The sequence below is a fragment of the Urocampus carinirostris genome, chromosome 7 (assembly GCF_059441175.1).
Source record: "Urocampus carinirostris isolate Australia breed hairy pipefish chromosome 7, RoL_Ucar_1.0, whole genome shotgun sequence".
NCBI classification, from domain to species: domain Eukaryota; kingdom Metazoa; phylum Chordata; class Actinopteri; order Syngnathiformes; family Syngnathidae; genus Urocampus; species Urocampus carinirostris.
The window spans coordinates 4,124,608-4,137,628 of NC_142355.1; the positions used below are offsets into that span (position 1 = coordinate 4,124,608).

The following is a 13,021-nucleotide window of genomic DNA, read 5'->3' on the forward strand; positions in this document are numbered from 1 at the left end:
GCAAACCACGAAGAATATTGTCATGATTACTAACTCAGATCACCTGGAGCAATCATGTGGCGCCCGGGTGGGCGCCTTCTGATTGGCTGGCACTTCTCTCTTAAGCGCCCTGCGCCCAGAGAGCAGTGTCAGAGTGTACATTTTGTAACTCTGTGTGTTTATCCCGATATCCCGTTCATTTAGAACTCTGCTTACCCGATTCTGCCAGCCTCCGATCCGACCTGTTTCCGTCCCACGCTTTGATCTCCTCTCCAGCCCCGGTAAACACGACCTGCCTTACTTCGGCACTACGATTCCTGACTCGTTCCGAAGTTACCTCCCCGGCGCAGCTGCTGACGTCTGACGGCCATCACGTCTCCAGCAAGCCCTGAACGCTTCCTTAATAAAAGACTTAAACGAATGCTCTGGGGTCCACTGGTCTGTTCTGGTTTCCTGATAAATATATGAACTGAAAAATCTGAAGTGATAACTGCTTTGTATTACCAATAAACTGTGATGATTAAAACTGAATGAATATATAGTTTTATATTATATATTTGTCGCTGATTTACAATGTCAACCTCGATAACACTAAATTTTGGGGACCCATAGATCTCTGTTGGGACCCATCACTTTTCACAGGTAAAATGAACACTGATAAGGGGAGCGTGACTCGTGCGCTATAAGTTCAGACAGTTTACTATCATGCCTTTTAAGATTGAGTACCAGCTCGGTGGCCTTGGGGGTATGGCGCCCGCCCCGAGACTGGGAGGTCGCTGGTTCAAGCCTCGGCCGAGTCATACCTAAGACTTACAACATTGGTACTCATTGCCTCCCTGCTTGGCGCTCGGCATTAGGGGCTGGAATTGGGGGGTTTGGTCACCTAATGACTCCCAACACCTCAGTTGGGTTGAGCGAGGGGGCTGGGAACCCCCTCCTCTGTATCAATCTCCCAAAAAGTGTCAGAAATGACTCCAGCCACCTCCCACTAGGGGCATATGGCTGCGGTATATAATAAAAAAAATATCATAAAAGATTGAGTACAACTCTAAATGTACCATTGTAGGGTTTGTTAAATATTGTTCCTTGTCTGATAAAAACTACCATAAGCCACATTCTGTTTATAACCTAATATGTCCTGTCCTGCCCCCCCCCCCACCCCCAACCACCTAGTTTAGGGTCTTTTGAGGTGACCATTACACAACACAGAAGCAATGCAGTGTCGCTGGCAAAAAAAAACTACGCAGTGACTTTGACGTTGTTATTTGAAAGCATACTACATTTTGGTGTTGTCCTCAAAAGATAAGATCAGAAACGACAGCAAGTTCATTGTCAGGCTAGCAGACTAGAAGGGAAAAAAATGGGAAAGGGTGACTGTAATCACTTTTGATCAGCAAAAGACACCAGGGGATCATTTTGGGATATAAAAAGAGGGTAGAGACTCACAAATGTGTGAGAAAAATAATTGCAATGTTCAAAGGCAAATTTCTCCAGAGAACAGCAAAGGGTAGTTCTGAAACTTCAACCCATGCGGTTTGACACATTGGGAACAAAAACGTACCGTAAATTCCGGACTATAGAGCGCACCCGACTATAAGCCGCACCCACCACTTTTTAAGTGATTTTCTACTTTTGTTCTTACACAAGCCGCACCTGTACATAAGCCGCGTGCGCCCGCATTAAAACTTATGACACCATCACAAGTTTAACCCAGACCAGGCTATAAATTTCACAATTGTGATTTTTTAGATTTCAATTGTTCAATATTATTTATCAATTATCCATTATTCTTCAATACATTATACACTACAGAGTTCACAAGCCGGGAAAATTGCTCCCAGCCAAGAGGCTGAGTCAAGGTCCTAGCCTCCTAGACTCCTACCGACACTATTCAAAAGGGCGGATTTTTTAAGGGTTATGGTTCTATCTTCTTTATTCATTATTCATTATCCGTTATCGGTCAGTTCATAATACGCAACAAACCCTAGGAGCCGGGACTCTTACTCTCAGCGAAAAGGCCAAGCTAAGGTCCTAGCCTTAAAGCCCTGCTGCAATCATTACGAATGCACCGTTCCCGGAGGTACTGCAATACCGGGCCGATGCGTGGAGTGGACAGAACAAGCTCTTATTCCATCTCCAAAAGTCAATAGAACACAATCCTAAAACCACAATTGGCATCATGAATGGAAAATGATACCCGTAATTAACGTATGATGCAGACTTCTAAAGTCCGGGTCCGGTTGAAAGTAATCCAAGGAAACAAAATGTTTATTTCCAAAGTTAAGGGTGGGAAAAATATACATCCACTATTGTCCGTTGCGACAACAGACAGATCTACCGGTAACTCAGCTTTACCCCAATTCCCACCAGCCCGCGTTTGCTCCGCCCCTTCTTTTTGATTGGCCCGTAGAACACATAACAGAATAAATCTCTAAAATAAATACATTACAAAGATATATAGTTGCAAATACATATTATACATGGTTACACATATTTACGAGGAAACACGGTACACCGAGAGAGTTTTCAAAGCTTTAATAAGAATAATAATATAATTTTTGTTTCATCCCAAACCGTGCCTGTGAAGAGTAGCAACACGCTACTAGCAACACGCTCGCAACACAGTAAACGGGTCTGTTAAAAAGAAAGCATCCCGCAATTGTGAAATTCACGGTAGATCGTCCTCAACTTCCTACTCATAACTATCACCAATAAGGGCTTCTTCCTCATAATCGGAACATATCTTTACTTTACAGACAATGTAAGCATTAATTTAGAGGTTGTAGTCTTTCTTGGCGGTTGTAGTCTTTCTTGGAGCACATATTCTACTGGTCTTAATCTTACCTTTTATACTCTAGCGCCGCTGGTGCCCGTTAGAAAAATTACATAAATTGGCCGCTTCACTGAATAAGCCGCAGGGCTGAACATTTGGGGAAAAAGTAGCGGCTTATAGTCCGGAATTTACGGTATGTTTATATGTGATGGACCTCATTGAACTTTGGTCGACATACACCGGTTTACAGGTCCAGAAGAATCTCTTACATCCTTTGATAGATGACTCAACGATGTCCTAAGATTACTTCTGCATTGCATCAGTTACTCTTCTTTTTAAAATCCATCCGTTTTCCCTTTTGTCTTTGTTTCCATTGAGATTTATCGCTGTGCTTCAGAGAAAAGAAGGCATAACTATACTGTATGAAAAAAAGCGTACCGTATTTTCTGCACTATAAGGCGCACCTAAAAGCCTTTATTTTTTTCAAAAGCTGACCATGCGCCTTATAATACAGTGCGCCTTATTTATGGATCAACATTAAGTCGCAAAGTCTTCCAACTAACTTGCAGCCGCCGACTAGATTTTCCCCCGAAGGCCAAGTAGTCCGCGGTGTATGCTGGGATTTATTTACCGGCGTTTTATCTCCTAACCAATGTGTCAATCATCATTTGAATCGATCACTATTGGCTAAAGTTATTCGGAGGTCAAGGGGCGGATCCTTTTTATCATTTACAGGCTGGCATAGGCTTAAGCGGCAAAACAAAGCCTGGAATTGGCCGAAAAAGATGTGTCAATCATCAGTTGAATCGATCACTATTGGCTAAAGTTATTCGGAGGTAAAGGGGCGGATGCTTTTTATCATTTACAGGCTGGCATAGGCTTAAGCGGCAAAACAAAGCGTGCAATTGGCTGAAAAAGATGAATGTGAATAGCACTTTGGGTTGACGGCATAGAGAAAGCATTTTTTACTATTCTGTATTTGTAAATATTTTATTCTCCTGGATTTACTACACTCACGGATATAAGAGGACCATGGCTGCACATTATTTTTGAACACAACGACTTCGGTGAGCTACTCCGGCTATATATTTTCCCTGTATCTTGTTTCAGACTGAACTCGATGTTTCTGTGATAAGCGGTGCAGATAATGGATGGAATGGAGTGTCTATTTTTAAATTAAACTCAATTCCAAGTGTTTATTGTCATATGCACAGTAAAGTTGCGAGCGAAAAAGAAAATAGAAACTAAGGAATGGTTGGCATTTCTTGAATCCCAAGACTTTAACCTTCCAAATGATGGAACGATGCATTTGAGTGACATCGTACGGACACAGCATCCGCACGTGTCCTCGACACGTATTTGCGTCTTTGCAAGCTTTGGGAATGTTAAGGGGGTAATCAGTTGGACTGAACTATCTGACTGTTTTGTGGACGTTCCCATTGTAGCGCCTTATAATCCGGTGCGTCTTATGTATGTCAAAAATAGGACCAAAAACTTTTCCGGGTGCGCTCTATAACCCGGTGCGCCTTATAGTGCGGAAAATACGGTAAAAGTCTTTATAAACGTATGTGAGTTTTTAGTTATCAAATCTAAATAACTGTTAAAATGTAAATTTGTCCTTTTGACATCTAAAGTGTATGTCATTGTATTGACATCTGCATGTCGTCCAGGGGTCAGGAACCTTTTTGACCCAAAGAGCAATAAATGCAAAAAATGTTTTAAAAAGAAATTGAGAGAGCCACATCATATATTTTTAGACAAAATTCAAAAGACTGCCAAACTAGACAAAAGATAATTCTGCAGTACATTTTATTTCACTGTGTGTCATTTGATGATTTAATCAAATGTCTCATCTCATTAGCTGCACCGCTTATCCTCAGTAGGGTCGCGGGGGTGCTGGAGCCCATACCAGCAATCATCGGGCAGTGGGCAGGGGACACCCTGAACCGGTTACCATGGCGCCAACCATGCATGTTTTTTTTGGAATGTGGGAGGAAACCGGAGTGCCCGGAGGAAACCCAAGCAAGCACGGGGACAACATACAAACTCCGCACAGGAAGTCCAGTAGTTGGATTTGAACCCACACAGGAGGTTCCCGAGACCTTAGAACTGTGCCGCACACGCGCTAACCACTGCGCCGCCGTGCCGTCCCAAAAACACTGCACTAACCGATAGAAGCATCAGCCATGCCATCAGGGGCATTAGGGATTCAGTGTCTTACCCAAGGACACTTCGACATATAACTTGGAGGAGCCGGGGATTGAACCTGTCACCTCTTGATCCCAAGACGAGTGCTTTACCTCTTGAGCCAATGCCGACCCTTAATCAAATCTATGAAATGATAATAATGCTAAATCCTGTGTCCCAAATCAATGTCAATATGCCATTTACAATTTGTCTTCCACCTTCAGTTAAGAGTGTTGAGGCCATTTTTTTCCATGAAATTTGTCCTTAATAACGGTTTCAAAACAAGGTGCATGCAAAGTTCTTTTGTAAAAATGTCACAAATGACTGCAAACGATAAGCATATGGTCATATTCACTTTCGGTGTAGACTGCACTGAGCGAGAGAGAGAGAAGGAAGTGCCTTGCGCAGTGTGCAGGGATCCGCCCACCTGTACTGCTCACCCAATCAAAGTCTTTTGCCAGCGTTTTGATTCATCAGTTCAAATGGTTTCTTATTGAACTTCTGCATTAAGTTGCTTCGGCTTTGTATGGACCAAAATCGGGATGAAATCAATTGACTTTGGAACGCCACAGAGAGATGTGCGATAGTTACATTTTATTTCGGAGCCATACGTACTCATGAAAAGAGCCATATATGGCTCCCGAGCCATAGCTTCCCTACCCCTGATCTAGTCGATAGATATCGACTGGAATGACATCCTGCTTTTGGATCACCCAGATAATTTTGTGTTTTCCATGAAAAACTCATTTTATTCATTAAATGAGTTGCCCAATGCTTATGTTCTTTTGCCCATATTTCTCTCTTCCTTTCGTTTATCCAGTCCCATATAAAGCTTTTTCTTTGGATCTCGGATTTACCTTTTCACTGTGTAACGGGTGTAGTAATAACTTTTGTTTTATTGAAATTCCTGCTGAAATATGTGTATAGTTTTTGGTAAATGTCCTGCAATGATGAGTCCAACAGTGCCATCTGCTGGTATGGGGTGGGGTTTGGTTTTGGCTTCTGACATGTGACCGAGAGGCGGGGTTTGTTGGCAGTCTTACCAGAGAGAACTACAATGGTAAGACACATCTTTTGGTGCTCCACAAAAGAAGTTAATTTTAAACATTATAACCCCAGCTGACAAATCTCTCAACATGCACAGTAATACGATTGATATTGTCAAGCTGTTTAGGTTTATTTTCGTTTTGTTTCTGTTTGACTAAATTATGAATTCCCCTTGTAGAGATCAAAGAGATCAAAGCCAGCAGAAAAGCTAATGTTGTGACTCATCCATTTGCAGGTAACTTGTACCCGTTTTATACTCATTATTGTTTTTATTTCTATTTTCTCATATACATTAAAAAAGGATGATGTTGGTTAAAATTCAGACGAAAGAAAAATATGTTGAATCCATTGTAAACGTTAAAAATCCACAATACGATCTCTTGTTAAAAGTATCTTGTTAAAATGTATTTTATGTAAAGTGAAAAGAAAGCTCTTTGATATGCTTTGTTGGCAGTCTTACCAGAGCGAACTGCAATGAGATCGAAGAGATCAAAGCCAGCAGAAAAGCTAATGTTGTGACTCATCTATTTGCAGAAACTGTAATAATAAAAACCTCATCATCCAGTCCAGCGGGAATGTGGATCTTTGGTGGGACACGTACACCGCGGTTACAACTGTAGACGTTGACACTTGTGTTTTGCTGGTGCTATTTAATAAAGCTAATGGTTGAGGACCTGTAAAGCATCCATGTTTTAAATTAGAGACTTTAAAGTACTCGTCTTTCTCTTTCTGGTCTGAATAGAGCCTGTTTGTGCTGTTCTCTGAAGGAAGTATGAAATGAAATGATCTGCATTTATATAGCGCTTTTCAAGTCAATGAAGACTTCCCTAAGTGCTTTACAATGTGCTTCACATTTCCCAATAGCGCCCTTGCAGCCATGTAAGGCGCTAGCCTGTTTATTGGGGGTATTAGGGGTTCAGTGTCTTACCCAAGGACGCTTGGACATGTAACACGGACGAGCCGGGATTCGAACTGGGATCCCCGAGACGCAACCTTTTTGACACCAAATTGTCATTACTACCCGATACTTTTTTTTTAACAAAGATCTACCAAACTTAACTTTTTGTCAAGCAGATCAGCCATTGTTGTTTTGGTCTTGCGGTCGGAGATTTCGTCCGTACGCCGATCTTGGCAAACGAGACCGCGTTGCTTCGAGATGACGTCATTGTTGTGGTGGTTGTCATCGAGGGAAGGTGAAGGCTAAGTATGCCTCCACCGGGATTCGGACTGCGATCTCTTGATCCCAAGACCAGCGCTCTACCTCCTGAGCTACTGCTGCCCCAGTACTTCATATTGTTGCAGGGGATCTTTAGTTTTTCGGTATTTTCCCGAATGATACAGTCTTCATTTCTTAAAACAAGAAAAGCTACGGACAAAAGTTGAATCACGCCTACAAATGCGATGCTCCAGATACTAGACTAGCTCAAAGGAAGGTCAGTTCTAAAGCTTATCTTACCCGCTAAACTCTTTTAGGCTGTGCTAACGTATTGCACAATGGTTTTGTAATCATCCGTTAGCCTTTTAACACAATTAGCAAACACAGTGCACTATTAAAACACTGGAGTGCTGGTTGATGGAAATGGGCCTCTATAGACCGATGTCGGTATCGCATTAAAAAGCAGGCATTTGTAGGAGGAATAGTTATCTACCACATTAACAATTGGATTCGTTTAATATTCTTTGAAAAAAAGCAGGGCTTTTATTTCAACACTAAGGACAATTCTAAGCGACCCCAAACATTTGATTGGTACTTCTAAGTTCCAGGATGGCGGCGCGTGCGAGTGCAGCGGCTTCACGGGTTCCAGTTCGTCTTTTATTTTTCAGTGTTCTTTTATCCCTCATATTTTCCCTTCGACTCTTTTCGCAACTACAATAACATCCACAACATCCTGAGGGATATACAGAGACCACCAGATCTCCCTGGGTGATCTGCCTGCCGACAAAGACGGAACAAAAGTAAAAGGCTGCCGGTCGGGTCTAGGCTAAGAAGGCGACCACACAGACCAGCGCTTCCAAGCATGTTCCTGACCAACGCCAGATCCATCGTCCACAAAATGAGTGAATTTGAGCTACGGATCGCCACCAACAGCTTAGTCCGAAATTGGAGTATTTTTGTCATCACGGAGTCTTAGCTTCCCCGACGCCGCAGTCCAACTAGCAGGACGCACGCTTCACCGGCACGAACGAGACGGAGACTCCGGTAAAAACAGGGGTGGGGGACTATGCGCTACAATAACAGCCGAATCATTGACACACACTGCTCATAAAGTTTCTAGCAGTATCATGTAGACCCTTCTATCTACCGAGACAGCTAACTGTGGTCATTGTGGTTGCTGTTTACGTTCCACCGGATGCTAACGTTAGCATAGCGCTAAATCTCCTGCCCGCTGCTATCAATAAACAGCAGCTTGCACACCCCGACGGAGCTTTTATCGTTGCCGGCGACTTTAAACGGGCATGTTTATGTACTGTACTTCCCAAATCCATTCAATGCGTGGACTGAGCAATTAGGGAAAAAACACTGGACCGTGTGTACAGTAAGATCAAACATCTAGTTGGATCCGCCCATCTCTGTCTGTCCCTCACCCCCTCAACACCCCCCCCCCCCCCCCGGAGGAAAACAAAGCCTATACAACAAGGACAGTACAAACATCTTCTTTGTTCCTTTATCTCTTTGTTTCCCTTATCCTCACTGTAAAATGTGGATCTGGAGTGCCACGTCCAATTTTGTTGTCACAATATATCCATGTTTTAACAATGACAATAAAGGTATATTCTATTCTATTATGATGCATCTGCAGTTCAAGAAATCTGCACTAGCAAGATCAAGGAAGATGAATGGATATTTGCACAAACATTCATCAAAGACCCAATTTCTTTTATACTCTTGGAAACCTCACAACTAAGAGAGCAATTAGAGCTGGTTGTGTGAGCTATGATTTTTTTTTTTTTATAAGGAGAGTTTTTTTTCCCCCCCTCTTTTGTTCATCTCCCCTTGAGTTTTTATTATTTTGTCTCTTTAAAAATCACGGGCAAACTTTTGAACACCCTATAAAAAGAAAAGCAAGGGAAACTATTTGTGTGAGCTTTGTGCTATATATTTTTGTAGGGTTAGTTTCTCCCCATTCAATTTTAATGCATAAAAAAATAATGCATTAAAATTACGTGCAATAATGTTTTAAAACTGTTGGAAATCCCATAAATCTGAAAGTAGAACTCTTTGGTTGGCTTTTAATGTATTTTTGGAGGGAGACATTTTCCCTTTTTAAATGTACTTCACAAATCCTTGTTTCATTGGTCGGTTTCTGAACATGGGATGTAGTAATGGTGGTCTGTGCTGCCCACTGACACATTTTGTATGTAAATATGACTTAGTTTGGCTCTCTAAAATAGGTAAGTAAATGAATAAACAAATAAGCCAAAGGTGCGTATTGCCTACAAACGTCATTTGTTTTTACAACAATTCTTACACAAGATTTCCATTTCTCTTTTTCCTGGTATCTTTTGTCGCATAATGCTAACATTTTTGGGGGCTTATTTAGTCGTTTGCACGATACACAACTGTATTTAATCACATTTTTTAGTGGAAGTAGAATGTTGGCAACAAGATTGATTTGGTATAATTGGAATTTATTTTAATGCAACACAAACTTTTTCTTCTTTTTCCCTGTTTTTTTTCTTTTTAAAAAAAAATCCTTTAAAAAAAGCTCATTGTGTTTATTTTTTCCTTGCTGTTACTTTTTTTGTTCTCTATTTACTTTTTTTCCCAAATTTCTTTCTTTTCTTTTTTTCTGGCTTATTTCTAAATTTTTCCTTCTTTTTTCTCTTCCTTTTGTTTCTTTTTTTTCTCAGCTTTTCACTACTTTTTCATTTTGGTATTTTTTTCTTTTTTGTTCTAGTCCCCCTTCCTTTAAGTCATTTTGTGCATAAGTTTACATAATATTTGGTCATATAGGGATGAAAGAAGCAAAAACAACCTGAGGAGCCATTTAGGACCCGGAAGAGCCGGTTCCTTTTCGTGAGCCGAGCCGAAGAAGCCGGTTCTCGAAAACTTCTACTGACTTTACTCAACTTCGTTCTACTTCGACCCTGACTTCCAAATACCACATTTAGAACACAACGTCAGGGGAACCCTTGTATTTTTACCTTCATGCACAGTAACTCCGACTTAATTCGCTTCTCAATTAGCAATTTCGAGCCCTGATTTTTGTGAGCTGGCTAGATTTTCTCTGGGTAGTGCGCAATCGCGCACACACGCAGCTTAGAGGGAACATTGCCCAAGACGCACCACAGGCAGATATGCCACGATGACCAAGGGATCTGTGAACAGTCCTCCATGTTATAAGGTGGTTAGGTTTCCAGTAATTGTAAATAAGATATATTCAGTCTACCTAATGTCACCAGGACTCTTTGGACTTTATACAAAGTAAGTAAGGTCGAATTTAGAATTTCTTGCCGTCTGCAACACAAAATAATGATGTTGCTAACGCTTGTAAGAGCTTAGCACCACTTCAAGTTCAGCTTATCGTTTGGCACTTTCCCTCCTCTCTTCCCCTCGACTCAGCCACCGACAGGGCGCTGACGCGGTGGCCTCGCCCAGGCTGGCTAATCCCAAACGCGAGGTTATTTTGACGGCGGCGCAGGGATTGAAAGCTTTATCAAAGGCGCACGTGGCAGCAACAAGCGCTCCGTCGTTTGAAACGCCGAGAGATAATATGAGCCGGTGTCACCGATCAAAAGGAGACTTTTGACGTGTCTTTGAACACCACCGGTTTGCAGCATCAAGCATTTCTACAAATATGTTTGATATATATAAATATGAATGAACGTGTGGCAGGCGTTCTCAAAGGCGTCCACGCAAGCTAGCGTCTCCTCAATTCCAGGGTTGGGTAGGGTTAGTTTAACTGGATTACTTTCAATTACTTTTGGATGACTCGAATACCAAATATGCTAATAAAAGACAAAAGAAACTAAATAGGAATAAAATGACTAAATTTTATGCAGGCTCGGGGAGTAACGGAATACATGGAACGGCAAAAATGATGTTGGCAAGCTGTTTGGATTGATTTTCATTTTGTTTCTGTCGCATTTTATGTTCGTTTTGATCAAAGCCAGGAGAGAAAGCTTACCACGTGTTGTGAGGCATCATTTTATTCATATTTAGTTTCTTTTGTCTTTTATTAGCATATTTGGTATTGGAGTCATCCAAAAGTACTGTATTTTCCGCACTATAAGGCGCACCCCCAAAAAATAGTTTTCGGTCCTATATTTTCCATACATAAGACGCATCGGATTATAAGGCGCTACAATGGGAACGTCGACAAAACAGTCAGATAGTTCAGTCCAACTTATTACCCCCTTAACATTCCCAAAGCTTGCAAAGAAGCATATACGTGTCTCGGACATGTACGGAAACAGTGTCTGTACGATGTTACCAATCACTCAAATGCATCGTTCCAAATATCGTTCGGAAGGTTAAAGTCTTGGGATTCAAGAAATGCCAAACCTTTCTTAGTTTCCATTTTATTTTTTGCTGGCAACTCTGTGGACAGCAAAGTAAGAATTTTATTGTGCAGGGAAACGGGGTTCTTTACCGTGCATATGACAATAAACACTTTGAATTGAATTTAGTTCAAAAATAGACTCATCACAGAAACATCAAGATCGTTCTAAAACATGATACCGGGAACAAATAAAGTTCTCTTGCAGCCATCACGTTCAATAATGATACGTAAACATGGTTTTCTTACAACCGTGAGTGTAGTAAATCCAACCATGTGAAATATTTACAAATACAGACTAGTAAAAAATGTTTTCTCTAAGCCGTAGTGCAACCCAATGTGTGATTCACATTCATCTATTTCGGCCAATCGCAGGCTTTGTTTTGCCCCACTTTAGTCTATGCGAGCTTGTAAATGCCAAAAAGGACCCGCCTCCTTTACCTCCGAATAATTTTTGCCAATAGTGACTGATTCAAATGATGATTGACACATTGGTTAGCCAATGAAACGCCGGTATATATATCCCAACATACACCGCGGACTACTTCGCCTTCGGGGGAAAATCTAGTCGTCAGCTGCTTACCTTGGTTGCAAGACTTTGCGACTTAATATTGATCCATATATAAGGCGCACTGTATTATAAGGCGCATGGTCAGCTTTTGAAAAAAATAAAGGCTTTTAGGTGCGCCTTATAGTGCGGAAAATACGGTAATTGAAGGTAATCCAGTTAAAGTAACCCTACCCAACCTTGCTCAAATCCCCGGGAGGTCTTAGAAAAGAGAATGAGGAATGAGGTTACAGTGTGATGCTGCAAAAAAAAAAAAAAAGACGAGAACAAAAAAAAAAATCGGTGACATAAAGGGAGCAGCGCCAGAAGAAACAAAAGCGTGACTTTCAAGAGTATTTTTGATTGTTTTTTTAATGTCTCGGCCGCCGGTGGGGTCTTCGAGGCAAAAGTATTGTTTGCAAATCGCATAGTCGAGCTGTTCCTGCTTTGTTTTATTCACTCTCCTTGTCTGCATCTATATTTTAGTGGCCCATACTTCATGCGAAATAATGTGAGCCAAAACAAGGAGGGGATTGACTTCACATTGTCACTCTGCACAGTAGGGAAGTAGAGTGCTTTATAAAAAGTGAGTGCGCCCACACCATCGTTTCTCACACGGGGTTAATTATTCAAAACGAGGCAAAAACATTAAGGAAGACCGGGAAATTGACTATTTAATTTGCTGCATACTAACAGTTGGGTCTCTGGAATGCCTGCTGACCAAAAGAGTGTGAAATTAAACAAATAAGAACATCAGGTTTTTTTGTTACTTCCTTTTACAATTATAATAAAAAGTCGACCTGAATTCCTATCCCACCGTTACATAATAGGGGGGGGGGGTCAGTTTGCATAACCAATGCATGCTTCTTCACCCATGGCATGTCCAGCTGAGCAAACTGAAAATGAAGAGCCGCTTGCAAGTTTTATGTTGCGAGTCTGAATGCCAAAATGACTAGAACAGCTTTTATGACTAAAACAGCTTTCTTC

The 13,021-nt window shown here is 41.4% G+C and overlaps 1 protein-coding gene and 1 pseudogene across 4 annotated transcripts in view; both read right to left on the bottom strand.

Annotated features, from left to right (window-relative positions):
- The window catches only part of magi2b (membrane associated guanylate kinase, WW and PDZ domain containing 2b), a 260,147-nt gene that overhangs the window by 94,812 nt on the left and 152,314 nt on the right, over positions 1 to 13,021 (bottom strand). The gene's annotated exons all lie outside the window — the stretch shown is intronic.
- On the bottom strand, positions 2,038 to 2,174 carry LOC148362139 (U2 spliceosomal RNA; annotated as a pseudogene).